This window comes from Rhipicephalus microplus, chromosome X, assembly GCF_043290135.1.
Source record: "Rhipicephalus microplus isolate Deutch F79 chromosome X, USDA_Rmic, whole genome shotgun sequence".
Classification (NCBI taxonomy): domain Eukaryota; kingdom Metazoa; phylum Arthropoda; class Arachnida; order Ixodida; family Ixodidae; genus Rhipicephalus; species Rhipicephalus microplus.
The window spans coordinates 37,219,265-37,246,209 of NC_134710.1; the positions used below are offsets into that span (position 1 = coordinate 37,219,265).

General features: G+C 44.4%; 1 protein-coding gene across 5 annotated transcripts in view; it reads left to right on the forward strand.

Moving 5' to 3' along the window:
• Positions 1–26,945, forward strand: part of LOC142775005 (uncharacterized) — a 142,044-nt gene that overhangs the window by 110,900 nt on the left and 4,199 nt on the right. Inside the window, exon 1 of one of the 5 annotated variants that reach the window (XM_075876232.1) lies at positions 25,606–26,823. The exons of 1 other annotated variant lie outside the window; for it this stretch is intronic. The gene's annotated coding sequence lies outside the window, so the exon portion shown is untranslated. Of the gene's footprint in view, positions 1–25,605; positions 26,824–26,945 lie in introns of those variants that run through there. 3 more of the 5 variants (XM_075876230.1, XM_075876234.1, XM_075876233.1) reach the window with 3 other exon arrangements.

Below are 26,945 nucleotides of genomic sequence, written 5' to 3' on the forward strand. Positions count from 1 at the left end.
AGTACAGAACCCTGAGGTACCCCTTATGTCACCGAAACTAAACATGAACATGATCCACCTAGAACAAGTTTCTGTTTTCTTGAGGTTAAATAATCCGCAATCCATCGGCAAATGGTTTGACGAATGTTCAAGTTCTGCAGTTTTTGTATCAGAATTGAGTGTGATACCGTATCGAAGGCCTTTCTGAAGTCCAAAAGTAAATAATCAATCTGTCCTCGGTTATCTAAAACTGTTGCTACATAATGATAGATTTAAATTAACTGGGTTGTACATAAAAAACCCTGTCTAAATCTGTCTTGTTCAGTTTAAAAATTAATTGAAATCAGGTGATTCATCAAAGCAGAAAAAAGAACATGTTCAAGTACTTTACAACAAATCGGCGTCAAAGAAATTGGTATGTAATTTTATACACCTGATTTAGAACCACCTTTGAAAATGGCCACAACATTACCTAATTTCCAGTCATCAGGAAGCTTGCCTTCATCGAGTGATTTTGTGTAGATAACATAAAGATAACAAGCTACTGCCTCCGAGCACTGTTTTAAAGCTCTTGGTGATATGCCATCTGGGCCAGTTGCTTAACTTTCGTCAATGCGCTGTAACCCATTCATTATGCCAATGAATGAAAGGTCTGTCTCACCCATAGGCAAATATTGTTCTTTTTTATTCGCCACAATCATTTGTGTAGGAGGGCGGAAAACTGAATTTGAAAAGTTGTTGAAAAGCGTGGCTTTATCTTTATCCTCAGTTACTATATCTCGCCACCGTAACGTAGATTTCTCAATGGCTCCTGTTTCCTCAATGGCCCCTTGACGTGACTTGACCGAAATGATGGTAATGTATATACAAACTTTCCTACATGATGCTTTTGTATTCAAAATTTGTACTCGGATTTATTCCCAGTAATTATATAAAAAATGTATGGTGACAGCGGTGCGTAATAAACCTGGTGAAACAATTCGAAGTAAATTGCTGAAAAAGAAATTCTTGAAAACTTGCCACAAAGCCTGTTAAACAGCAGCACAGGGCTGTTGGGGGGGGATGGCGTAATGTGCAAGGGGCCCACTACCCCCTTAGAATTCGGATGAAGGGAGGGGGGGGGGGGTTATCGAGGAAAAAAATACTAAAAATAAGTGTTTTTCAAGCCATTCAACACCCCCCCCCCCTCCCCCGAAAAAAAATTAGTGGCTACGTACGGGCCAGCCACAACGCGGTGTCAGTTCAATCAAGAGTAAAACGTAATGTTTTCATCGTACTAGAGTGGTATACTTCAACGACGTTCGCTTCTGCGAAGGAGTTCCGAAGGCTCTACTTTTGTTTCCAATATGGCTTAGACTTTTGTTAATTCACTTATTTCAATGACACTTATTTCATTGCTTCGAAATGTCAAGCAGACACGTTTCACCGGAGAGGTGCTCCAAACGATGATAAGTAGAAAGGAACGCAAGAACTGTGCATTTCGTTAGTTCATAGTACTTAACAAACTTCGGGTTCGGGCTTCAACAGTGTCATCACAAAACTAAGAAACCTCTTAAAACTTTGAAGAAGCAACTACTTATCTCTCTCTCTCTCTCTCCACATATATAGATATATATGGCATGCCCTGAAAAAAACGAGGTTCCCGTCGAAACGTCAGCGGAATAAACAGTTATGTGACAGCGCATCTACTTTCATTCTTATAACCTTGCGCCAACCAAAGTTATTCTGCCACACACACACACAAACGCGCGCGCACACACACACACACACACACACACACACACACACACACACACACACACACACACACACACACACACACACACACACACACACACACACACACACACACACACACAAATGCTGAGAGATTAGTATATAGTTGCTATATATTAGAAGGGAGGAAATAAGACGCTCTCTCTCTATCCCATATCGGAGACAGGGATAAGCGCCTTGCGCGGAGGGGAAAGAGGCTTAAAGGGGAATGAGAGAGTGAGGAAAAGAGTAGAAAGGGTAGTAGTTATCCATTGTGGCACGGGAAGGAGGTCGGTGCATCCCGATTAAATATGATGGAGGTTGAAGACAATTTCCATCCAGTGCGGATGTTGCTGGTATACCCAAGATGTTGGGAGCGGCTCACCAGTCTGTGTCGCTCGGCATATAACGCTGGGCACGAGATGATCATGTGCTCGAGCGTTTCGGTAACAATAGAGTCAAGGACGGCCCAATGAAATTGTCGTATTCATCTCCGCTTCCACAATGGGAAAGTTAAACAATGCCTCTTTCGCAACCCTGGAAAGAGGGAACAGGCACGCCCATTTCGTCGCACGGCGAGGGAGAAGCACTACACAATACACAGTGTGATAATATATGTATACGCACAACACAGCACATTGCGATGCCGTGGTGTCCCATGTGCAGATCAACTGTGTAGTTCAGTGCAGCGTGGACTTGTCGATAGGGTCTACGGCGCTGGGCAGGCCACGACCTGTGGGAAACGAAGACATGAAGGTGCACTACAGAGTGTGGGAAACGTACCTGAAGATGAACCACAGATGCTCGGCTAATCGTTCGGCGCGTCTCGTAGCACGTCGAACAAAGCAACCAGCCTCGACAGCCAACAGCTATTACCAAGCGATTGTTCCAAGAGATTTTGACGATGGGAGCCAATTTCAAGTATGACTGTCCTGTTGTCGCCGCTTTTGGTACACCTCAGGAGCGTTGACTCGGAACAAATCAGGGTAGGCTTTGCCAAAGTCATCCCACGCGTCCAAGCAGCGCCAAGCCACGGAAGTGGATCATAACAATATGCACTTAGAAGGCGAAGAGCTGCAATAAAGCTGTCGCCATCGTGGCAGAAAACTGTGTTGTTGTCAGTGTATGCCAATATTACGACTTCGGAAAGGTGCAGCTTGAAACCTCGGATGTTTTCATTGTGTATCACTGCTAAACAAAAGGGTTCGAAGTATAACGCCCCCCAGGTGGTCTAAAATTCCGGAGCCCTCCACTATGGCGTCTCTCATAATCATCTAGTGGTTTCGGGACGTTAAACCCCACATATCAATCAATCAATCGAAGTATAACGCAAAAAAGAAACTATTGTCTGAGGGAAACTGTCACTGAAAGCTTTGCGCACTGCCCGACATATTGATTATAGAGTATATCAACTAGTGTAATTTTATTCCCAAAATCTGTAACACTCATTACCAGGAGCAGAAGCATCGTCCAAATGTTGGACTTCATTTGGGTGCTGCATTGTCTTGGTGATGGCTGCTGAGGGATCTAATAATCAAGTAATTCGACGCATCAATGAGAAAGTGCACAGCACAGTAAGGCTCACCAAAAGAATATGTAACCGCAGGCAAGTGCTTGGAGAAGACAACGTAGCCAGATTTGTTCACACATTAGTGCTTTGTCTGTTCGCTTACAAGTCTGGCACGAGCGGCAGCAGAGATCCGAAGGAGATTTACTTTACTCAATGTAATGTTAAGTTAAGTAATTAAAGCAGTCATTGGGCTATTAATGAACACTGATACTGAAACACACGTGCACCTATAAGGATGCGCGATGCGCTATAGACACACTGGAGGAAACAGCCAAGGCATAACAAAGAGACCAGTTCATGAGAACCTCCACCACGCGATCAAAAAACCACATGCTCAAACGTATATCGGGTATACCTATAGATTGCAGCAATAGACAATAACCATTGAGAAATCCCGAAATATACGCATACCAGTCAAGCCTGCTGCAAGAAATGTTCACCCCCTCTATAATGTGGGCAGAAGGCAAACCAGAGCCAAAGCACACAGAAATCTACAGATGAGGCTAAAAAGCACTCGAAAAAAAAAAGGCAGATCCCATATACAGTGGGAATCGTTGATATGCGAAGCAGGATTAAGGGAGGTTGATATGTCACTTTAAAATCACCACATCGTTACGAGGCACATAGATGTAGTACAGAGTAAAAACAAGTAGAAATATTATGCGCACTCAGGTATCTGTATAAGACGCAAGTATGTTCTTTATAGTCGCGTAACGAAGGCACCACTGACGTTTGAAATACCAGCAACAGCATTGGTAGGCAAGTAAACTATGCCGTACATCACTCCCATGTCATGGTTATCATGTTTGCACCTGGTATTTGTGTTCGTCGTCCATCCATGTCACGTAACACGAAATTTGGTATATGTGAAGCTAGCGAAACTGCCACGAGCGCATCATGAGCGTGGTATACAGTCAAGCTTCTACATGACGCGAATTTCAATTTCTACGTTATGTTCGGCCACTTGTGTTCACCAATCAATCATGTCATACTATATCAGTTTTGCAACACTTCATGTGAACGAAACAACCGCAAGAGCAGCAAAACCATGATATGTTAATCATGACATTCAAGACATACATGTCATGGTTTTCATGTTATGACTAGTCACTAGTCATACCGTCATATTACTAGTGTATGACTAGTGACTAGTCACTAGTCATACCAGTATGACTAGTCATACCGTCATATTATGCCGTACCAATTTTGGTGTAGGTCCTATCATCGAAACGACCAGGAGAACTAAAAGTCGTATAGGCGGATAGATAGATAGATAGATAGATAGATAGATAGATAGATAGATAGATAGATAGATAGATAGATAGATAGATAGATAGATAGATAGATAGATAGATAGATATATAGATAGATAGATAGATAGATAGATAGATAGATAGATAGATAGATAGATAGATAGATAGATAGATAGATAGATAGATAGATAGATAGATAGATAGATAGATAGATAGATAGATAGATAGATAGATAGATACGCTAAAGTTGCACAAGTTCGCTAAGAATGCTTCGCATTTAAAATCAGTTGATTTATATGTGGAGTTTAACGTCCCAAAGCCACGATATGATTATGAGAGACGCCATAGTGGAGGGCTCCGGAAATTTAGACCACCTGGGGTTTTTTTAACGTGCACCCAAATCTGAGTACACAGGCATACAGCATTTCCGCTCCCATCGGAAATGCAGCCGCGAAGCCGTGATTTGATCCCGCGACATGAGGGTCTGCAGCCGAGTGCCTTAGCCATAGACCACCGCGGCGGGTCCGTTTAAAGTCAGTTGTCCCTGCCGTCTTGATCGGCCTTGGTTCCGCATGCTTCTCTGCGCCCTTGGCGGCTGCCTTGAATTGACCGAAGGCCAGGATGCAGCATTACTGAGAACTAACAGAAAATAATGCCAGGAAAAGTATAGGAGGTGGTGTAGTAAGTAATTGAAAAGTAAATATGCAGAAAGAGAAGTGTACGAAACGATAAATTGCCACGCACCGGCAGGATCCGAACCTGCGACCTTCGAATAACGCATAGTCACATGATTGGCGTGCGGTAGTTTCTTGCACCTCGCGCGGTCACTCAATCTGCTCTTCTCTTCGTAATCTCCTCCTGCACCTGTTCACATATGGACCACTGTTTCCTCTGCCGTTCCATCGTAAACTTGGCAGTTCACTGGTTCCTATAAGCGATGGCGTTCCGGCCCTCCTCACGAAGAAATAGTTGCTAGAATGTTGTTCCTTAGAACGCCTCCCACACAACCAGAGTCTCTCAATAGCTCATTGGTATTGGGTATAACACTAGTTGGAACTCGGCTCTACGCATTTTCACATTAGAGGAATAGCTGCGGCCAGTACAACGGACCCGCGAAGCGGGCGTTTGGAAGGCGCTCCCACATCAAGGCCTTTCGGTCCAAACGTGGGAGCGGCACGCTTGGGGCTAGCGAAATTTGTGTCACCAGGCAGTAATTAGTAAAGTTTTTCCATCCATTCATTTGGTAAACAAAACGGCGCACAGTTTTCAGCGTACCACACGTCGAAAAAGAGACAACTAATGCATCGACTTAAAAGTGATTTTATTTTCCTACATGTGGTCACAATTATACTAATAAAGTAAACAAACTTCATTTGATTTATTGATTTCATTCGGCACAACCACACGCTCGAAGAAACGGTAAAGGAAAGTAGATGAGGAAGAAAGCCGCCTAACGCGGCGTGAAGAAAACCTTACCCCCTTTACTGCTGCATATTAAAGCACACCAGACACCTTGTACATACATGCTGTTTCAAGAATTGTGTCCAATATTCTTTAAAAAAATACAGAAATGAGGTATCTGAGTGCTACTTACGGTGGTGCCTTCCCTGTAGCAGAAAGCATCTTCAGGTGCGTACAAACATTAATCACGGCAGTAATTTTAGAAATATAACACGATTAATCTTCGAACCAGTGGTAATAGCCGGTTGAGTCAAATTGGCAAATTCAAACCCTTCCTACCAATAGCCCTTAGCCACTTTAAAATTTTGGGAAAGCGGCCACTGGTAATCACCACGGAACGATGCAATGTGGCCAACTTTGCTGTCGAAACCGAAACCGACGCACCAAACAGCGCATCTATATACCATCCACTTCGACAACACCCTCAATGACGACACTGTTTCACATTGGGGGAGAAGATTAAACGAGCGTCGATAAGCGGCCTCGCAGAGAAGTGTCTAAATTGACGGTTGATAACAGCGAGTAACGATTAGTGCCTAATTATATCTTTCGAGCCAGTTCTACATCGTGTTCTAAACATCAGACTTAGAAGTGAGGCGATTTGGGCTAGTTAGTATGACGCGCTATAACTATCACCAAGGCTAGAAATGAGGCTGGACCTGCTCGTCCCGGTATGAGATTTGCCAGGCTGGTGGCAACATTCTCTACAGTACGTAAATAAACTTGTTTCCTTTCTATGCATCCATTCATACATACAATAAATATAAAGGTGTTGATAATAATAATAATATAAAATTGTGGTGGTTTTACGTCCCACAACCATGAAGATTATGAGGGACGCCGTAATGAAAGACACCGAAGATATACACCATCTTGTGTTTTTTTTAAATGGCACCTAAATGTAAGACCACTTCTAGTCGTGGGCACTGTTATGTCGGTTAAACGGGCTGATGCTTCAATGTGAGATTGAAAGAGCACATGACAAATTTGAAGAGAAGGCTGGAAATACATATATCATTGGATTGTGCGCGTTGTTCGTTTAGTTCATCTAAGCCTTTGTTAATTCAAGCTGAAGTTCTGTATGTTAACCCTAATCAGACAACGTTAGAAATTGTAGAAGCATGGCATATCTCTGTGTCAGTCATCCTTCAGTATCGCTGAATGAAAAAGAAATTGAATTGGTTAATAACGTGTGATATTGCACTGTATCTGCTAAATGATTTATTGGTTTACATTTTTTTGTACGATGCCATTTTTGCTCATGCGCAGTAATCTTGGGGTGCTGAAAGGAGTATATACTTTTTGGCCTTATTAAATAAAAATCAGTTAGTCTTCGCTGGTCCCTGTGTTCCTTTCGTCTGTCTTCGTGTGCGTGTGCTAAAGCTTCAGTATGCAGCAAAACCAACTAGTCCGCCTTTCCATATGACTTTTACCCGTCATATTACTTTGCAGCTATATCGCGTTTGCGCTCCTATGCAAGAGGGTGTGGATTCAACTCTCTGCCATGTTGACCGCATTTTGATGGAGGCAATAAAAAAGAAACAGCCGCGAACTTACTTATGCCCCCCGCAAATATCCCAGAAGACTAAAACGATTTGCAACATGATACTATGGCCCGTCTTATAAGCATGTCGTTATTTCAACCTTAAAACACTAGAACGTAGCATTTTTACATTTCATTTTTTAGATGTTCGGTCCCATACGCGAGCTGTCCCATAAAAACTAAAATCACCACCCAAGCACTCCGCATGAAAAATCAACCAGGGAAGCTGAAGCATGCGGTCCCCTGTATTTATCGCTAATTGAGTTCTATAACTGTTTATAAAAAGTATTTTTCAAGTATGAACCCAGTATGTCTAACATTTTTTGAAGTTGTACGTCCAAAAGACCCCATATAATTGTGAGGCAAGTCATAGTGGAGGGCTCCGGAAATTTCAACCTCCTGGGATTTTTTGACGCGCTCGCAAGTCTAAGCACACGGACCTCTAGAATTCACACCATTATCGAAAATGTTACCATCGCGACTGCATGGTATCACACCCGCGACCATCGCTTCAGCACCTGAGGGCCACAACCACTGCAGTGACAAGCATCGTGGCGGGTCGCCATTTTTTCATTTCTAAGGAACCAATTTGGACTCACGACTAGTGGCATTGCCAAATTTTCTGTGGCAAATTCATTTGTGGCCGCAGACGGCAACTCCATTTAGTGGGCCAGTGTTGGTGAACAATTGGTGCTGAACAATCTCTGTGGCCCGAATAGTGGCTACGCGCTAAGAGCTTTTGCGAATATTGCTCGTTTTGGTTTTGTGTAGACATGTAGATCTTACATGAAAAAGAATGGCTTTGCGACATGCCTTATTTTTTTGTGTTCATCATCATAAGTACTGTGACCTAGCAACGCAGTTTTTAGATCCGACAGTAGCGCCTGTACCCAAGCCTAGAACTGAAGTGAGTATAGAAGCAGCCAAATAGGGCCCGGCAGGCCACGCACTTTTTTTTTTACTTTTTCTAGCCGGGAAGGTAGGGGGAACTGAAACTTATTCTAAGCACTCTAGAAAGGCTTCATTTGGGATACTTGGTCCGTACTGCACTGTCAACATGTTACTGACGGTGTGTTCAGTGAAACTTCCGTCCATGCAAACCCTTCTTTGAGAGTGATCAAGTGTTTTTTCTCTCGAGGATGATCACGACTTTTGTTTATAAATACCACTATATACGTTCACATTATGCAGTGCGCCTTTGTATAAACTGTTCTTCGCGCATCTTCATGCTTGCACGTGAAGCGCGAAGTGCAGTTCTCCGTCAGAGTGGTACTTGTGCCGACTTGCAAGCAGATTCTTTGAGATTTTGGCACAAGCACTTTTATATACAGCAAGAATTACAGAACGAAACCCATTTGCAACATATTTTTATTTCGTAAGAGTTATGGTTGTGTACTTTGGACATCCATCAACTTTGAAAGACCACAGTCTCGTAGCTCACACAATTCTACTCTCATTTTCGAATTCCCACGGTCACAGTTTTTTTTTTCCTTTGAAATAACGCACCTACCCTTTCTGCAGAAACGTAGCCTCACTAATCTTGGGACGCTTTTTGCAAGCGTCCATGCAGGGGCATCCACTGGGAAATTGCTCTACGGAAGGTGAAGGTGACGTCTGTTAGATGGTCGCTTACACTCGGGAGAATTTTAAGCAAGCCATGGCTGTTCATCTAACCTTAATTCGCTCTCGGTGATTCTCCTTGCAGAGGGTTATATAAACGAATTTAGAATGTCATCAAGTTCAACACAGAAGTCACCGTATAAGACGATGATGGGGACTGATAAATAGATCCAATGATAGTTCTCTTGTTAGATGGAAGAAAGCCGTGGTCAAACTTGAGCTAGGCTGATTCGCATTTCGCCACAGAAAATACGATATCAGTACGTCTGTGAGATTTCAGTACGTCTGTGAGTTATCAGCACGTCTGTAAGATATCAGTACACTCTGTGAGATTTTGGGCAGGAATCTTGGCCGCGAGCGTTTTAAGTACGGGATTAATGCTGAACCGGTGGTCATACCTGCGCCCACCAGAACAGACCTCGCCGGAGGCAATCACTACGAAAAATTTTTCTCTGGGCAGATGTTCGTTTTGATTGTAAAAACCATACACCGTTTCAAGGTCTGATAGGCCAGGTTCAAGCATATGACATTGTGACTCTTCGAAGGTGTGCCAATATATACCTAAATCAGTGACTAACATTTCGATTGAACCTTCGCACGTTCTGCTAACATCTAAACACACGCACACACACACGTGAACAACCCCACACACACGCAGGCACACACAAACGCGCGCGCGTGCGACAGAATATTCGGCTCATCCAGTGAACTTCACTTGTACGTGAGTGTGCAATATACTGATATACCTATTTTCCTATGCCCTAACTGCTAAAAGCACTCTAAAGTGTTGTCTAGCGAGAATGTGCAACACAGGCAAACGTGCAGGCCAATCATAACCTTACAAAGGCCTACTAAATACCCATGATGACATAAACCTAAAGCAGCACAATGAGAAAGGTAGCATGGGAAGTTCTAGTGATCACGAGTTTTATTTTTTCAGCAGCGGGATAAAGAGTGTAAAAATAAGGCACATAAAGCTGAAAAATGTGCGACGAATTAAAAAAATTTACATTGATTCGCTTCATCTGTTCGTCCCTTTACATTGGCATGACTGGAAGCTAGGGCCCACCGAGCGACTTCTGCAACTATATAGCCCCATAACGCACCACAAGAAACGCACAGAATGAAAAAAAAACATGGGTGGAAGTGGACATGATATTTCGCAAAATTAAGAACAATATACATGGTAATCATAATTTTTAGAAGAAATAAAATAAACTCTGTGCAAGCGATATTTCGCGCAAAGCACATCCACATGACGCAGCGGAATACTGTTGGATATCTTCTTTATTTGACACAAAGATTATCCTGCGCATTACGTGTCACATTATATGCCCCATATGTTACCCCAAATTTGCGAGAGTTGTTACATGCAAACACGATTTGTTGCATTGCCATTCACATCTTTCATACTCGCGAACCACCTCTGCAAGTCAAAGGTGCTACCAAAAAAGAAGGAGTGAGAGAAAACAGAATCACTCTGGCACGATGTAGAAGTGATTTTTAGCAATATATCTCAATCAGTTGAACTTGTGCTCTTACAGCTGGACGAAAAGTAGAGCACAATCTTTTTACCCGCCATGATGGTCCAGTGTTTACGGCACTCCGTTGCTGACCTGCAGGTTGCAAAATTGAATCCCTGCCGTATTTTTGATGTAGACGAAAATGCGCGAGGACCGTGCACTTTGATTTAGGCGCACGTTAAGGATCCAAAGTGGTAAAATTTCCGGAACGCCCCACTACAGCGTCTCTCATATTTACATTGTGGTTCTCATAATCATCTCTCATGATCACCTTGTCGCCCACAGAAGATCACAGTGTCTGTGATGGAGATCAGTATTGTTTTTCTGTTTACTTCATTTTCTGCTCGTGCTGATCACTCTACCTTTCCGGCGATTGACTCAGTCACCTTTTAGTGTTTCTGGAAAATATGTCGCGAATAGGGCAGTGGTCTTGTGGTAGTCACGCTCGTTTTGGCTTCTGAAATTGTCGAGCGCCTTCTTCCAACGTGTGAACGGAGAGAGAACCATGCTCGCACCAAGACCCTGGTGAGTTCCCTTGCCTTAACTTTCTTTTCCAGAAAGCACACATGTCTTGCTCCCTCATCATACTTGGAATACACCAGCAGCCAAGAGAAGATTTCTTACCAGCGAGGTTGGAACTTCAGTTTGTTCTTACTAACTGAGAGAAATCTATGCGTAGTAAGCGCCTGGTTTACATGTCGTCCTTAGCAAACGTCGTCTAGTCTCGTCATGGTGCAACTCCTGGTGTCTTGGCCCGTTAAACACGTTAGGATAATTGTTGTCAGGAATCGCGGTTTTGATGAATGCATCCTGCTCCGATTGGTCTTCGGGAGTTTTCTCTGCGCACGAGTCGTATTCAGGCAGTGCCGAACTACAGTTGGGAACCGTTTCCTCGGCTGCTGTAGCTTTTTCGCCAGTTGTGTGTGCCTTGAGAGCAGCGTCGCCTTTCGAGAAATAATCACCAAGCTTTACCTTACGGTGTTCCGGCGTGGCTAGATTCTACTCTAGCGCGGCTATTGAGTCTCATAAGGGGCGCTGATAGACACTGAACACGAACTACCCAGCAATACGTGTAGGCAGCGTATTTCAATGGGGTGACTTCACATTGCTGTAGGAAGCAACGCGCTCAGCAAAGTTCGGGGAGTGACACTGAATGCGAAGAACGAGAACTTTACCGATGATACATGTCGCCTGGTAGTATTCCACCTTAAACACTAGCTCTCGTTTTTCCCTGGCGGAAAGATTCGCTCTTATACCTTCCGCTACCTTACCGGCACCTTCAGGTGCCGGTAAGGTAGCGCGCGCCCCAGTATCTTACTCTGCGCGCGAAACATCTCGCGTATGTGATTGCGCCCTTACAGAGGGCTGGTGGGTTTTGTTGCGTTCTGGTGTCATACCAAAAGCATGAATGAACGGGAAGGTGTCGATTCGAGCAGTGATGTTCCAGCGCCTCGCTTCAGAATACCTGAAACAAACAACCGACAGGCACGGATGGTGCACAGTACAGCGTAAGTAAATGTGTGCTGCATGCGCTGGCAGTTCTCGTTGCAGTTCACGCGTTCTGAGAAATCGATTATGGTGCACTATGCTCCGAAGAAGACCGGAGTTTTTTTTTTCTTCATCACTAGTGAACCGATCACTCGAGATTTTGCGTGGTGCGAGGCTGCTCCTATCCGCGACGGTGTAAGTGCTGCAAACATGAATGCACGAACTAGTTAAAACAGTGTGTACATGGCTTATCCATGCTGCGCAGTGAAATATTCTGTATGGTTCTAAATCTGTTAACGTAAAAGGAGATGACGGCTGCACGTTTGTAAACAACTAGATACACCTCAGTGCTGCAACGCTATCATTTCAGGGAGCAGAGCGATGAAAGCTACGAAAAAAGAAAACGAGAACATTACGCGTTTTTGCGCATATTTAAGTTTTCTAGCGCATATACGAAACGAACAACCTATTTCTATGTGCATAGGTATTGTCTGGTCTCAGGTGCATTTTGATTGAGTGTAGTGAACATTTCTCAACAATGATTAATTACCCTGCCCTCACAGATTGCACGATAAAACATCTGTGATCGGAGTACTTCAGTGATATCAAAAGTCACAGTGCAACTGTAATGTCAACAAGGTTGCGAGAAAGTATGCCTTGAAAATAACGCGTGCGAAATCATGTCGCCAACTTGCAGAAGAATTTACAAATAAATTACTTATTACGTATCGCAAGCATGCGTGGATGCGCGCAGTAAAGTAAAAAATAACGTTGACTGAAAGTTATCATGTGACAGGGCTGCCTGACATGTGGAGCTCAACATAAAAATCATTCCCATAGGCATGCAGTCATTCTCATTTCACGTTGTAAGCGGAGCCGTCCTTGACTTGTGAAACGCACTTCGCCCCGACAAGGACTACGCCACCTACGTTTAACAGATTAACAATTAACGATGTTTCTCCAATCGGGCGGGTCATCACAGTGATGCGTTTTCGAAGACTACTTCATTCACTAGTGCGACTAGAGGCCGTTGCTTGAAACAACCACTGTACTCGTGGTTTAGTTTATGTTTCACTGCTATTACTCTACTTTTGCTTGGTTTTTTTCACAAGCATATACGCATGGGGATTGAGGGGAGGAGGGAGGGGAATCTCATGACTTTGATATACATGTACACAATAATCTCAAAATACCACCAATAATGACGTCACACAGAAAAGCTGATGCCTGTACCCCTCCCCGCCGTCGGGTAGGTGGGAACCCCCCCCCCCCAAAAAAAAAAAAAAAATTCTGGCTACGCCCTTGGTTAACGAGCAGAAAAAATTTCGTGTTGGACGTATTTAAGTCGGGGTGTTTAAGCGATTTTTTTGTTTGGGGTTGCTTTTCCCCGTTTAAGCAAAAAAAGAGAAAATAAACTCAAAACATCTCTGTTTCAGAAAGCGAAAAATTCGTAACGGTTCTTAACTTATTTGTACGCAAAGAATTTTAAATTAAAGTAACAATAAAAAGATGGAGTTTAACTTTCCTATTAGTGAATTACGAATTCTCCTAATAGGCTCACAGTTTGTCATCAAGGGAATGAGCATGGTCTTAGAAGCTGCACGTAATCGAATATACATTAATGTTCAGGTTTCATGACCTTGTTTATTTCGGATTACCAACTACTCCCTTTAACCAAAAACCAATAAAAATATTTCGGTTGCACTCCGGAGTGATAACATTTCGTTTGCGTTTTCGTTCCGATCAAAAACGTCCTGCCTTTCTTTTTTGTTGTTGTTGTTACGTTCCAACCAGTGCTTGAAAAAAAAGTCAACTCACACTTTCTGTTCGAATGAGGGAATTTAATGTGGTTCATTGTGACTTGGACAGCTTGGTCACCAGAACTATATCAAAAATCGATACTTCCTTTTTTTTCCCTCGCAACAGATGACGGAACACAAACAGTCTGTTCCAAGAACTTTCTTGTTACGTTGTGATGCTGTGGGCTCTAGACAAAAATTGCGGTTTCAAGAAGTAAAAAAAAACGTTGTTGACGCATTGTAACACCATTATTATGGGGCGTTTATTAACGATATTCAAAAGATAAATAATGAAAGCGCTAAAAAAACATGACGGGAGAAAATGCCCACATAAACTCGCACAATGGCGCTGTACTTCCAAGAAATTTATTGTTGCAATACCATTGTTACGTATGGCATCACCTAATCTGACCACACAAAAGCACAGAATCGGACGGACATCGTCACAAACAGAAACATCAAACTCTTTTTTTTTTGATCGGAACAAGTGACGGCATTCATACGCACATTTACCCAATCTTACGAATATCTTGCACCCCCACGATTTACCTTGTCAGTTCAGCTCTATTCCTATTGTCTTTCACTTATTCAGCGTGCGTTTAGCGAGTCTTCATAACAGATTACCAACGTGTCCAAAGTTTCGCTTTGGTGATAGAAACGTACGTCAAGAGGAACGGGGAGTGCGTCGCGAGTGTTGGTGACCTCACTCGCGTACCAAATTCTGTCTGGAGAGCTTTGCGTCCGCTGCGCATACTAACAGTTTTTAAGCTCTATTATACATTGGTACATGTCTTCGCTAGACCCAAAGACCACACACCGGCGGAAGATCAGAGTGGGGCCATCGAAAATACGATGAGGGGATTCCAGCGCGGCATACTGCAGCGGTGAAACGAGCAGGAAACAAGTCAACGATGCATTCCAAGACGAAGATTGTAGAACACCACTTGAATACTGTCTTTGACGTAGCAGTTCGATAATGCTGGCTCGTGAACAAAGGTAGGGGGGAGGGCGACTCCTGAAATTATGATTTATTCGTCGCCACACATCAAATTGCCTCAACAACTGCGGCCAGATGCTCTCTTCGGCCACGGCCCCTTGAGGAACGCTTGCAAAGACGTATGTGATTAGTAGATTTTGCTCATCTGTTGCCACCTTTGTGTAATTTTGTTTTTAATCGACGAGTTGAAAAATGCATGTATAGGTGGATCGTAGAAGTGTCCTTTTTATAGGAGGCCGCTCATACAAGGGGTGATGGGTGTGCCACATTGCCACTTTCTATTTTTTTTTTGAAGTCGGCTTACTCCTCTGTGTACTTCAATCATATTCATCTTACTGCACGAAAAAAAAGTACAATCACAGCCTAGTTCTAGGCCACTTCCAGCAGACCATCCTTATTTTTCCTCATCATTGGGTAGCGCACAAATTGAAACGATGAATAGTTTCTACCCTATGAGCTAGCTCTAACTCTCCCGCCTTTCAATTCTACTGCACTTATTTCTACCACTATTATTATTTATTCTGTCTCTCAATTTTTCGACCACCTCAAGTTTTCGAGCCCTCTCATACTTGTTTCTATCGAGGGCGTGTTCAGCTTTCCATGATCGTCCCTAAAATTTAAGGTTTCATCTAGGCTCGTGGCCAGACGCACACCTGTGTTGATAACTCCCCATTAAATGGCAACGTGCGTCATCCTTTCCCTATCTTCCCCACAGCATGTGCATTATTATTCTTTTTCGCTGAATGTCGAAAGATTAGAATATGAAAAAGAACTAACTACAGCGTGATATGTACGTACTGTCACGCTAAGTATGAACCACGTGGGCAAGCGCACTGCAAGGTTGTATGCAGTGGCATTGACCATAGCATATTTTCGAGCTATCGGTTGAAAGATTGACTGTTACTGCGAGCACTCATCACTCCCTCTTGCTGCTTTTCACCCTTGCCCTGCTTTGTTTGACGGAGCCTTTTGCCATTAAATTTGCTTTATTAAAGAAAAAATTTCAAATTTGCGCCAAGCCATTTACCATTTTCGTAGCCACTATCACGGCCGTCCAAAAAAGGCGGGTGACCAGGAAAGCAAGTGGACGCGCTGCGCAGTTGCAAGAACAGCCAAATTCTCCCCAGATAACTGTAAAACATGTCATGATTGGCACTTGGCTGCGTGCTCCGCGATGTAGCTCATACTGAGCGCGACAATGCTTACAGGAAGCTGCGAACGGCCGCCATTGTGTATTAGCAGTCCCGTCCGTTGGTCCAGTATTACAACCGGCACGTGCGCGGAAGGAGGAGCGGCGTCTTATGTTTTTCAAACAAGGTGCCGGAAACGCCCTCACAAGCCGGAGTGTGAGACAACGAGGAGACCGACAAGATGGCCTTTATGGTTTATGGTTTATGGTTTACGGTAACCAGATTTTCTTTGAAGAGACAGCGGCATCAGCACATATGGCAAAACAACCCACTAATTGAGCGGCGAGGTACTTCAGGCCGGCTGACCTTTTGATGCCGTCGATTATCCGAGTGTGGGACCCATAACCCAGCAACCTTCCCACGTCAAGGAAGCACCACCTTTGTGCTACAGGTGAAGAGTGTGGTGGTGGGGGGGAATGTTTATGTTTATAAGAAGGAAAAGAAGAGAAACGTGAGCCCCGCAACTGTCTGCATCAGGGTGCGACACCTAAACAGTAGCTCAAAGGGATGGGGGTGAGGATGGATTAAAAGCATAGAAATAAAGGTGTAGAGAAATAGAAAGAGAGATGAGGTAAGGAGAGATAGGAAAGATGGAAACACGGTCACAGGAGTCCGAGGACGGGGCACCACTTGCGAGAGCTCTTGTCGGCGTCAGGAGATGGCGTAGAGCAAGTCCAGTCGGTCATAGCTACACTGTCGTTGGAGGTCAGCGTCAGGAGATGACGTAGGGCGAGCCCAGTCGGCCAGAGCTATACTGACGTCGGAGATCGCGAGGGCACAACTGATCGGCACGGAATCCAGCGAGCGAGTCATGTGGTGGACGACCCCTCTCCCCTCCATATACCCCAGTGGAAGACGTTGACCAGGACGGGTGTCGGCGGCACCATCGCTAGTGTCCTGTCACTGTAAAGTGCAATTTGAAGGCACTCCTCCATCCACGGATCTCATTATATCGCGTCAGCCCTTTTATGCTGCCTCGGCATCTTCCTACCGAGTCTCCGGTGCTTGCGAAGGCTGGTTGCAATACCGGACATGCATACCACTTTGACGACATAAAAGTTCACGTCAAAATTAAATGCCTTCATACTTCTTGTCACACCCACGAGTGATGCGTTCTTGCCTGTTATTTTTTATTTCTTTTATACATAATGGTGGCTCAGCCTATAGTTGTTTTAGCACTTCAGCACTTTACCCAGTGTTTCTGGCACTTATGTAACTCGTCTATGCCCGAATAAAATTTTTACAATCACTAATGCACCCGGATTTTGGAGCATCTTTGCCCTTTAAATGTACGAATCAGCTCTCTTGAACACATATAAAGTGCAATTGTTTTACTCGAGTGGTATTAATCTGTATCGGATAATCGAATAATGAGCCGAGATGCTTGAATAGCGGCGTCCATGTGTACTCTTTATTCCTGGTTTTCATTATTCCTACCCAGACCAATTGTCCGCCTGTGAGACGACTATTGCCATTCACCTCCTCATTAGTGAAGTTTTTCTAACGTTTACTTGGTAAAACTAGTGGCCCTGTGCTGCACTCGTGTGTCGAGAGTCATGAGCGAGCGCGAGTATTAAACTATTTTTTCATGAGGATAGCCTGTGCGTTCACAGCGGGGTTGACAAGAGGAGCACCGGGTTTTTTTGGTAGTCAAAGTGCGGCGAGATTAGTGAATTTAGCGCCACCTAGCGTGACATGTTTTTCGAAGTATCCCGCAAAATGCCGGGCCTCCAACATTGTCTACCGGTATGCGGCGGACAACTTCCTATTACCCCCCTCTCCCCTCCATATCGATTTCAACAATTCTAGTGAAGGTGCGGTTCGGACCTGGAAAAGGTCAACTTGCAGGACATGGTCAGAGAAAGGATTTTGTAAATTCTTTATACCACAGCATTTTGCCTTATACAAATAAATCAACTTTCTCTTGACGCAATCTGAAAGGAGAGATCGCTGTTTCATAGAAACTTTTGAAGCCACAGCTTGCACGGTTTTGTGCCTTCTGATGTAATGCATAAACGAGTGTATCGACAAACGGGCAATCACAAGTAATCATGACTCATGAATTATTTATTAACACACGCACGCACCCAAATTTCGCATAGATAAGTGCATTGTTCTTTCATGAAAAAAAATCATTCATAGGCAATCATAGTCTTTGGTTTTAGTACTTATTTTTATTCTCGATAAGCTAAATTTTTGATTAACTTGTCGTGAAAATGACAAAGGCAAATACAATTGAAACTTAAATTTTTTGTTTTTCACTCATGCTCTTTTCATTGCCACCAGGTAGCACTCCAAGCGGAACAGTAATACTGAGTCACTGTCAATGCAGAACGCAGAAAGTAAACTTCCGGATGTGGTATAATTCACACCTCATAAACAAAAACGAATGGCACATTGCGTCAACAAACAATGACTAAAATGCATGGCACGTGTTGCCGTACGTGCCACAGAATCGACTAAAATGGTCACTGGCTAATGTTCGGTGTTCACAAAACTAAGTTTTGTAATAAATACTGCACTGGTGCTGTATCCTCTCCACATCGGCAAAATCGAGCTTACACGAGATGTCTGAACATAATCGACTCATGACTCACTCGGACTCACACTCACCGAGATTATATTCAGCTGGATGCAGTCGGGTACAAACTCACAAAAAAAAGCTTTCTCGCCCTTTATTACTCGAGTGTAAACTCTCCAAACTTCTACTCATCTGGACTGACTCGGCCTCGTAATAAGCAATGGTGAACTCAGCCGAGCTTGGCTCATTTAGACTCAGACTCGCCAAACTATTACTCATCTGAACTCACCCGGGCTCGAAAAAAGCTGAGCTCAGCTGAGCCTGGCTGATTTCTATCGAGTCTCCCTAAAATTTACCCATCAGTACTACAATACTGAGCAATACTAAGCTCAGCTGAACCTGGCTCATTCCGACTCAGACTCGCCATAATTGTTCTCACTTGGACTTAATCAGACTTACCAAACATTTCCTCAACCGGACTTACTGAGACTAAAACCCACTAAAATTTTCCTTTACTGGAACGACTCGTACACAGACTCACCACAATTTCCCTGAGCAGGACTCATTCGAACTCAGACTCACCAAAGTTTTCGTCAACCGGACTCATTCGGACTCCGATTCATAAAATTGCCTCTGAGCCGTACTCACTCGGACACAAACTACGAAAACTTGCAGATATCGGACTCATTCCAACTCAGACTCGCCAAATATTTTTCTCTCACCCTGACTCACTCGGACTCTAGTTCAACCAATTTTTCTCCCGTTCGGACTCACCCGGACTCAGATACGAGTCTGAGTGAGTCGAATCATGAGCGAGTTCGGTGACCTACTGTTATAACAATAAATCTGGCATCTGGGTGACCGTGCTGACTGGTAATGAAAGGCGATATCCTTGAAAAGAAATAATAAAACTAGAAATTCAAGCTGATACCTCCCCGTCCACAACCCCAACAACCCCCCTGCGTCACGCACCTGTTTTGTATTTCTTCTCATTCGCGCCCATTCAGAATCACAATATGCTTCGCCACATGTCTTTCCGACATTGCAGCAAGGCTGGCTTTTAAAATCCGCCACATAGACGGATTTACTCGTTAAGATGATCGATGCGACTGCAGTGGTGGCTTTTGTGAATGCAGTTTCGGGTATGCGATTTGCGAAAGAAATCTCAGAAATGAAACTTTGAAGAGTTTCTTGACCCGGAACTTTAGACGTTCTTACACGTTGGCTGTATATGGGGTCTGAGGAGGTGCCGTGAAAAAGGCGGAGTTGTAAGAGATGATTTAGACTCCAATCAAAAGTTTTGAAGAAACCTGACGTTTCGAAACAGACTTGGTTCCTTCCTCAGGGGTGACTGCGGAGGCTACGTAGAAGCGGCGTCTTCAAAGCACTCGCGGGGTGAATAATGACCCCCCTTTCTCTCTCTCTCTCTCTCTCTCTCTCTCGTTTTCCCATTGAGCGCAATCCGTGTGTATACACTAGGGGAATGGTTCCAAAAGAGCGGTTGATGTTATGGGCTGTCCTCTGTATGTGCCAAGACCAAAGTAACAACCTTCTCCTCCAGTAACAACCTTCTCCTCCAGACAGACTTCTGTCGAACGTTTCCATTGAAGGTGGAGTTGTGTATCACGCATATCCTAAAAATATTCTGTGCCATCAATATTTACGAGGTGGATATGGTTGAGCGGAAGCAACGCAAGGATACAGAAGACACGGATGAGCACCAACTTACAACTAACTTCATTTTTCGTCGCAGTCAATATATACGCACATTCACTCACGTGGTAATACGGTAATCGCGTTTTGCACGCTCTGCAGATTACTACGGCAATCGCAGAATCTACGGCACTCGCAGAGTTCTCATGCGTGAGATAAAGGCAGCCCGTTCCGGTGAGATACCTGGGCGGTAATCTAGGAGTCGCCCTAAAGTATACGCCCTACATGCACCGTACTTCTCACAGTTTGAAGATGGCTGCTAGAAGGCATGGTGGGACGATCGCTTTTACAGCGAGAGCTGTTATGAGAGCACAACAATGACCGTTCTTGACACCTTAGTTGTCCCCCACCACCACCGCTGGTGTCCGTAACCACTATAACGAAAACACAAGAAATAACAATAAAAAAATTATCCGGGATGTAACGATGATTGAACCTGGGAACTCACCGTGGTTGCCCAGTATTTTACCACAGAGCCATACCGAAGCATGAAATCCCTTCGCAAAAAGACGCTATACATGCTTTTTGTCTGTAAAAAACGACGTTAACGTATGCTATATAGCGTGGTATAACAGTATACAATATCAACCACGTGTCACAGCATGCGAATGATGTAACCAGGCGTCCCGCAATGCGAACTGCGTGACGATTTTGTTGTTAAATGTTTCCAACGTATTACGAAAGCCTCCACTATAATTATTCTTCGTTATCAGTCGCAGCATCAACAAAGTCCACATGTCTTACAGGTGTGTTGCAGGTACAACACTTCTCTGCAGAACGACAAATGATGGCAAATGATATGATTTATAGCGTAGTGAGTACCTGGAGATGCAGCGATGGCGTAGTGGTTAGGGCATCAGCCTTGCGTGCAATAGGTCCATGGCTCGAATCCCGATGCCGCGCAGTTCTCAACCGGAATAAAAAAATATCCACGTGATGATGGAGTTGCATTCATCGGTAAAGCCTGGGGTGCGGCCTCACTGACGACCACAACCGGTAATGCACTCCCTCACCAGAGAAGGACTGGCCACCCTGATGTAGTATCTGGCCCCTACCTCTCACATGCATTCGTAAATTAACACACGGCCCTCGGTCCCCAGCGGCTGCGAAACAGCTGACCACAGCGGTGGTCAGATCTACAACGCAGCAGAGGGTGGCAAGAATCTCTTGGTTTAGGGAGGCCGCCATTGGAACCGGAGCTTGACAACGTTTAACACTAGAACCTTATCTAGTGAAGCAGGTCTACCTGTACTATTGGATAAGCTACAGGGTGTTAAATGGAATGAAATAAAGCTCAGGGACGTTAGGATGACAGATGAGGCCTATACAGTGCTACAGAATGGGCACGTTCTTTTCTATTGTGACTTGGCTGACAGAAGAGAACTCGGCATGTGGCTCCTTATCCAAAGATTTATAGCTGGCAACATAGAGTAATACTATAGAATTAATAAAAGGGTGGTAGGTATCGTATTCACCCTATTAAAAATATAAGATGAAGGTGGTACAGGCTATGCGCGCCTACAATCAGCCATGATGGCGTATTAGTTGAAAGCCTCTATGAAGACGCGGAATAGGCAATGAATAAATAAAAAAACACAGTATATACTATACTGATAAGTGACTTCAATGCCAAGGTAGGAAAGAAGCAGGTTGAAGACCAGACAGTAGGGAATTATGGCATTGGTACTATTTAAAAATGCGAGAAGGAAGTTATTGATAAAATTCGCAGAACTCAATAATTCACGGATCTTGAATACCTTCTACCAAAAACAAGTGAACTGCAAGTAGACATGGAGGAGCCCTATTGGCGAAAGTAAGACCGAACCTTTATACCGAGTGCACACGCAGGCATCATGCAGTATGTGGAAGTGCTTGGCAAGGCATGATGCAGTGACCATAGAATGGTAAGGTCTGCAGATCACCTAGACTTGAAGAAGGAACGACAGAAACTGATACCTGAGAAGCCAGTCAATCAGCAAGCACTTAGAGGGCAAGTACAGGAAGTCAGTCTCTCGCTTCAGAACAGATACTCGGCTCTTATCGAGGAAGCCAGCCTTAGCGTTGACGCAATGAATGATAATCTGACGAGTATCATTACGGAGTGTGCAGAGGAAGCTGAAGGTACGGTAGTTAGTTACTGATATGCTTTAGCCGCAAATAACACACACACAAAGTAAAAAAGGCACTCAACGACAAGCACAAGCGACACTTCCAACTAAAGTAGACCAAAAGCATGTCAGTAAGCAAGTACCGACTAGGCCAACAATCAGTATTGTTACGGTAGTTAGACAAGACACAGGTAAGCTATTCCAGGAGATGAAGAATCTCATTAAGAAACATCGAGCATGAAAGCCTCAAACACAACAGACAAAATATAACTGGCAGAGCTTTCGAAGTTGATTAATAAGCTCAAGGTATTCGATGTAATTGAACACACTATAAAAACTGAGGAAGTGTCAAAGCGTTGAAGAGGGAACTTGGGGATAGGCAGAAACCAGATGTGCGCACTAAGGGACAAGGAAGGCGAAGTAACTATATGGATAGGATAGTAAAGATAGCAGAGGAGTTTTACAGAAATCTTTACAGTAGCTGAGACGCGTGTTTGACAACCATATGCTCGAGAACGCACGAGAGAGAGAGAGAGAGAGGAGACGCTCGTGTCTTCTGTTGCGGCGCTCATTGGCAGTGGCTACCACGAACGTCATTTCCGCGTTCAGTTAGAATGTTTGCTGTTTTTTGCGGTGGCCGAGCCAGCATCCACCGCAAAAAACAGCACCGGTACTGAGAGCAGCTGTGTGTGTAGTGTGTTTTGTGAATCGGATTGCTGTTGGGTTGTTTCCGAACTACTGAAACCGTAAGTAAACAGTCTCGGGCAAATTGCGTAGACAGACTGCACACAAGACGTATTTGTTTGCCGGAGCGTCGCTAGCATCAGGGCTCCCTTTTGCCCGTAGATTCCGCAGCATCTTCGTCACGGCTGTTAAATGCATGTCAAGTTTTAATCTGGTCGGCTTATTACGCTGTTGCAGGTACGGTCGTACGTCACCGTTCATGTTTTGAGTGATTTCGAGGCTACCAACGGTCTTGCCTGCAGGATCGATGCATGTCGTTAGTAATTGCGAGTTCAAACTATCAAGTGCTCATAATATGCACCAGTCGGTTTTTTACCTTCAGCGAGAGCGGCGCAAAAACGTGAAACAATTGTTCAATCACTGAGTATGTCCTGTTTTAAAATAAACTGGGCCCGGATTCACAAAACTCACTTACGAAAACATTTTTGCGCAAGAGAAATTTTGTTGCGTAAGTCGATTCACGAAACGAAAAAACGTCGTAAGAGGCCATAGTTGTCACATCGGCCGCTGCAAATAAAGCACGCTGTGACTGCCCGGGAACATGTCAGCGATGGTGATGCAGTTACTATATTTGCTTACGTCACCGAAAAGTGCTCGTAAGTGGATTCACGAAGCGAAATTGTGCGTAAAAACAGCATGGCTGAGAGAAAATCCCAAGAGTGGTCCGGACCACTCTTAGGAACAATGTGGCTACTTAGAACCTGCTGCCGCAGCGGTATACTTTGGTGCCCTGGCTGGTTTTGAGTTAATTCACGCCCATTAAGGGCTGCCTGATGACTGCTGGTGCGTTTTTATTTCTTTCGGTGCTTTGAGCTTCGCGTGTTGTTTCCCTTGTACGCAGTGGATGGTGTTGACAACCACCATCGTCCAATAAGTTTGAAGTCGCAGTAATTGAAGAATTCTATTGGGCGTCAATGGCATAAAACTACGCATGTAAAGATTTGTGGTTGGATGAAAACCAATTTGATACGTGAATGGTCGGTGCATTCGAACGCGACATGACATAGGATCAACCTTATTTGTTATGTTGTTGTGTTACGCCCCATCTCATATAATTAAAAGTGCGACTCGAGATCCTTGCCTCATTGGTAGAAATTACCACCACAGAGGTTAATGGGAGCACATTCTTTGCACGCTATTGGAAATAAAAATGAGAGGAAGTTTTCAGTGAGTGGTTCCTAAAGTTTGTGCTCTAGTGTACTTTCATTGGCTCTAACTGTCCAATGGTTGCGATCTCTGAAATACAGCTGTCGATACACTTTGGGACGATCTGGAACAAAGCGTACTTTGTAAACCAAAGCGTATTAGGGGTGCGCGTGATTACGCATGGAACTACAAACAAATCATGCATCTTCACCTTCACTGTTCAGACACCGATATGAACCATGATATTATGGCAAGCAATCGGAATGAAATGACCCTAGTAACTTTGTATTGCACCGAAAATATGCAAACCCTCACGATTCTGGAGCAAACCTTTGCTGAATTCATCCCTGCGTCAATTACCAGCCATTTGACTTGGCACACGAACATGATTCAAAGGTAGAGCGAGCCACTGACATGCATTTTGTGCGACGTAGCGACCACTTGACCTGAGAATAATAGCGTTGCGAAGGCGAATCCCCTGTCGCATGCTCTGAGCGAAGCAGACGACAAACGCGAGCAGACGACGGCTTGGCCGACAAGACCAGCTTGTGATTGGTTGTGAAGCAATACCCTGTACATCAGCTCACTCCGTGACGTTGCCAAAACCATGACCTACTACACTCCTGACCTGCCCAGAGAGCACCTCTTCCAGCGCCCACGTTCTAGTTCATACCTTCTGCCGCTAGGGCCGTCACCTACGAGCGGCGTGGCGCTAGGCAGCACCTGTTCGCTGACGTCACCTTCACTCTTTGTAGTCAAATTTTAACCAACAAAGCACTCGTAGTGCGAATTTATGATCCACAATTTAGAAATATCCAGAAATAATAATACTAAAAGACATTCAGAATTTTTTTTTGCAATAAAATGCACGCGACAACGCATAGGCTGTCCAAAATCATGTAAATCCACGGGTTTCCACGTTTGTCAACCAGTGTGCTATAAATTCTTAAGCGCACTGAACAGCTTACTTGACCAGCAATGTATGGGAAGAAATAGTCACATATATGCCGACAGTTCACCACAGAAAGCAGGCATTCTTATACCAGCGCCTACAAAACAACCGTAAAGAAGCAGACGAACAGGTTATAGGTAGCGCCACCTACGGCGAGCGATTGAACGAGAGCGGGGACACGCGCTCCCATAGGAACCCCGCTATCTGAACAGGTCAGGAGTGTAGTAGGTCATGGCCAAAACACTTCTTTCATCTGGCACGCCTGTCCTGTTCGTCATATCACCCCCCTCGCACATAAGAGAAAATTTTGTCACCCCGTGAAAATAGTGCAAGTACTTTCTAAGAGCTCTCTTATCATCTTATGTGCTGCGCAGTTGTCGGAAACAACATGGCGTCGTAAACAGCATATCGGTCGGTGCGACTTTCAGCAAAAGCTTCTCGCACGAGTTACTTCAGCGTTTGACCGGATGTGTTGTGATTACAGCAGCTCTTTTGGTGCGTGTAAGCAGTGCGGAAAGCTGTGGCAGTGCAATGGTGTACGGTGAAGCGCAGCGAAGCCTGTGCGTCAGTGTGGTTGTCAAGCGGGGATCGGCGTCGATGTATCGACGGCAACTAGCACTCGAGAAGCCTGCAATGCGTGTTTGTGTGCCGGTAACAGTTCGTTCGCTTGACTTTCCAGTCTCCCAGTTTGGTGCTGTGCGACATTTCGGATTGACAGCGTTTTGACACGTTACTTGAGTGACCCCAAGTACGTACAGAAACGTATGAACTACGCGCTCGGTTCTTGCTTCGCCACTAGTTAGCCCGTACGCTTCTATTTACTTGAGAGCAATGTACTGTTCGGGAGTGAAACGATGTTCGTTGTGAACAGTGGTGCTGTGTTGACGTTCCAAGACTTGTGAACAAGCTGTGCTCGTGTGACCGAAAATTGATAACTGTTTTGCCCTGCGAAGTCATGGTGGGGCAGCTTGGCGCTTTTGTTTGTTAAGTCGTCACTCCTCCTTTTTGTGATAACCATAGTCCTAGCGCTGTGATGTGATCAACCAAAACTGCGAGATGCTACATTCTGTTGTGGATTGTGTTACTTTGGAAGCGCGCCTAGACTGTTCTTCGGTAACAAATTGAGAGTACAATGTGGCAGCGAGAGCCCGTGAATGTCAAGCTTCTCTCCAGCCCCCCCCCCCCAAAAAAGCAAAGATTTCACCGGTGCCTTGCTTTGGATGAAGTTGTAGGCCAATATCGCCTAACTACAGTTTCCGAGTTCGTCTGGCCATCGTTTTGCACGGCACTAGAGTCTTGACAACAGCCGGTCATGGCCAGTTCTTACACTTTATCAATGGACGTGCACGCCTGGCCAGCCCTTCATTGCTGTCATCGGCAGCTTCCAGTCTGCAGATGCCCTTTGCCTGTTGGCCGTACTTGGTTCCTTATGACACCGACGGCTACTAAATGCTGCCATCGGTGAGTTCACCTTGCAGAACTAAATTTCACCGGTACTATAATTCACGCAGTTCTATAACGTGTCCAAGTTTTTAAGCCCATCAGATGTAATGTTTCTCTATGGTAAGTTGAAGCATGAAAAA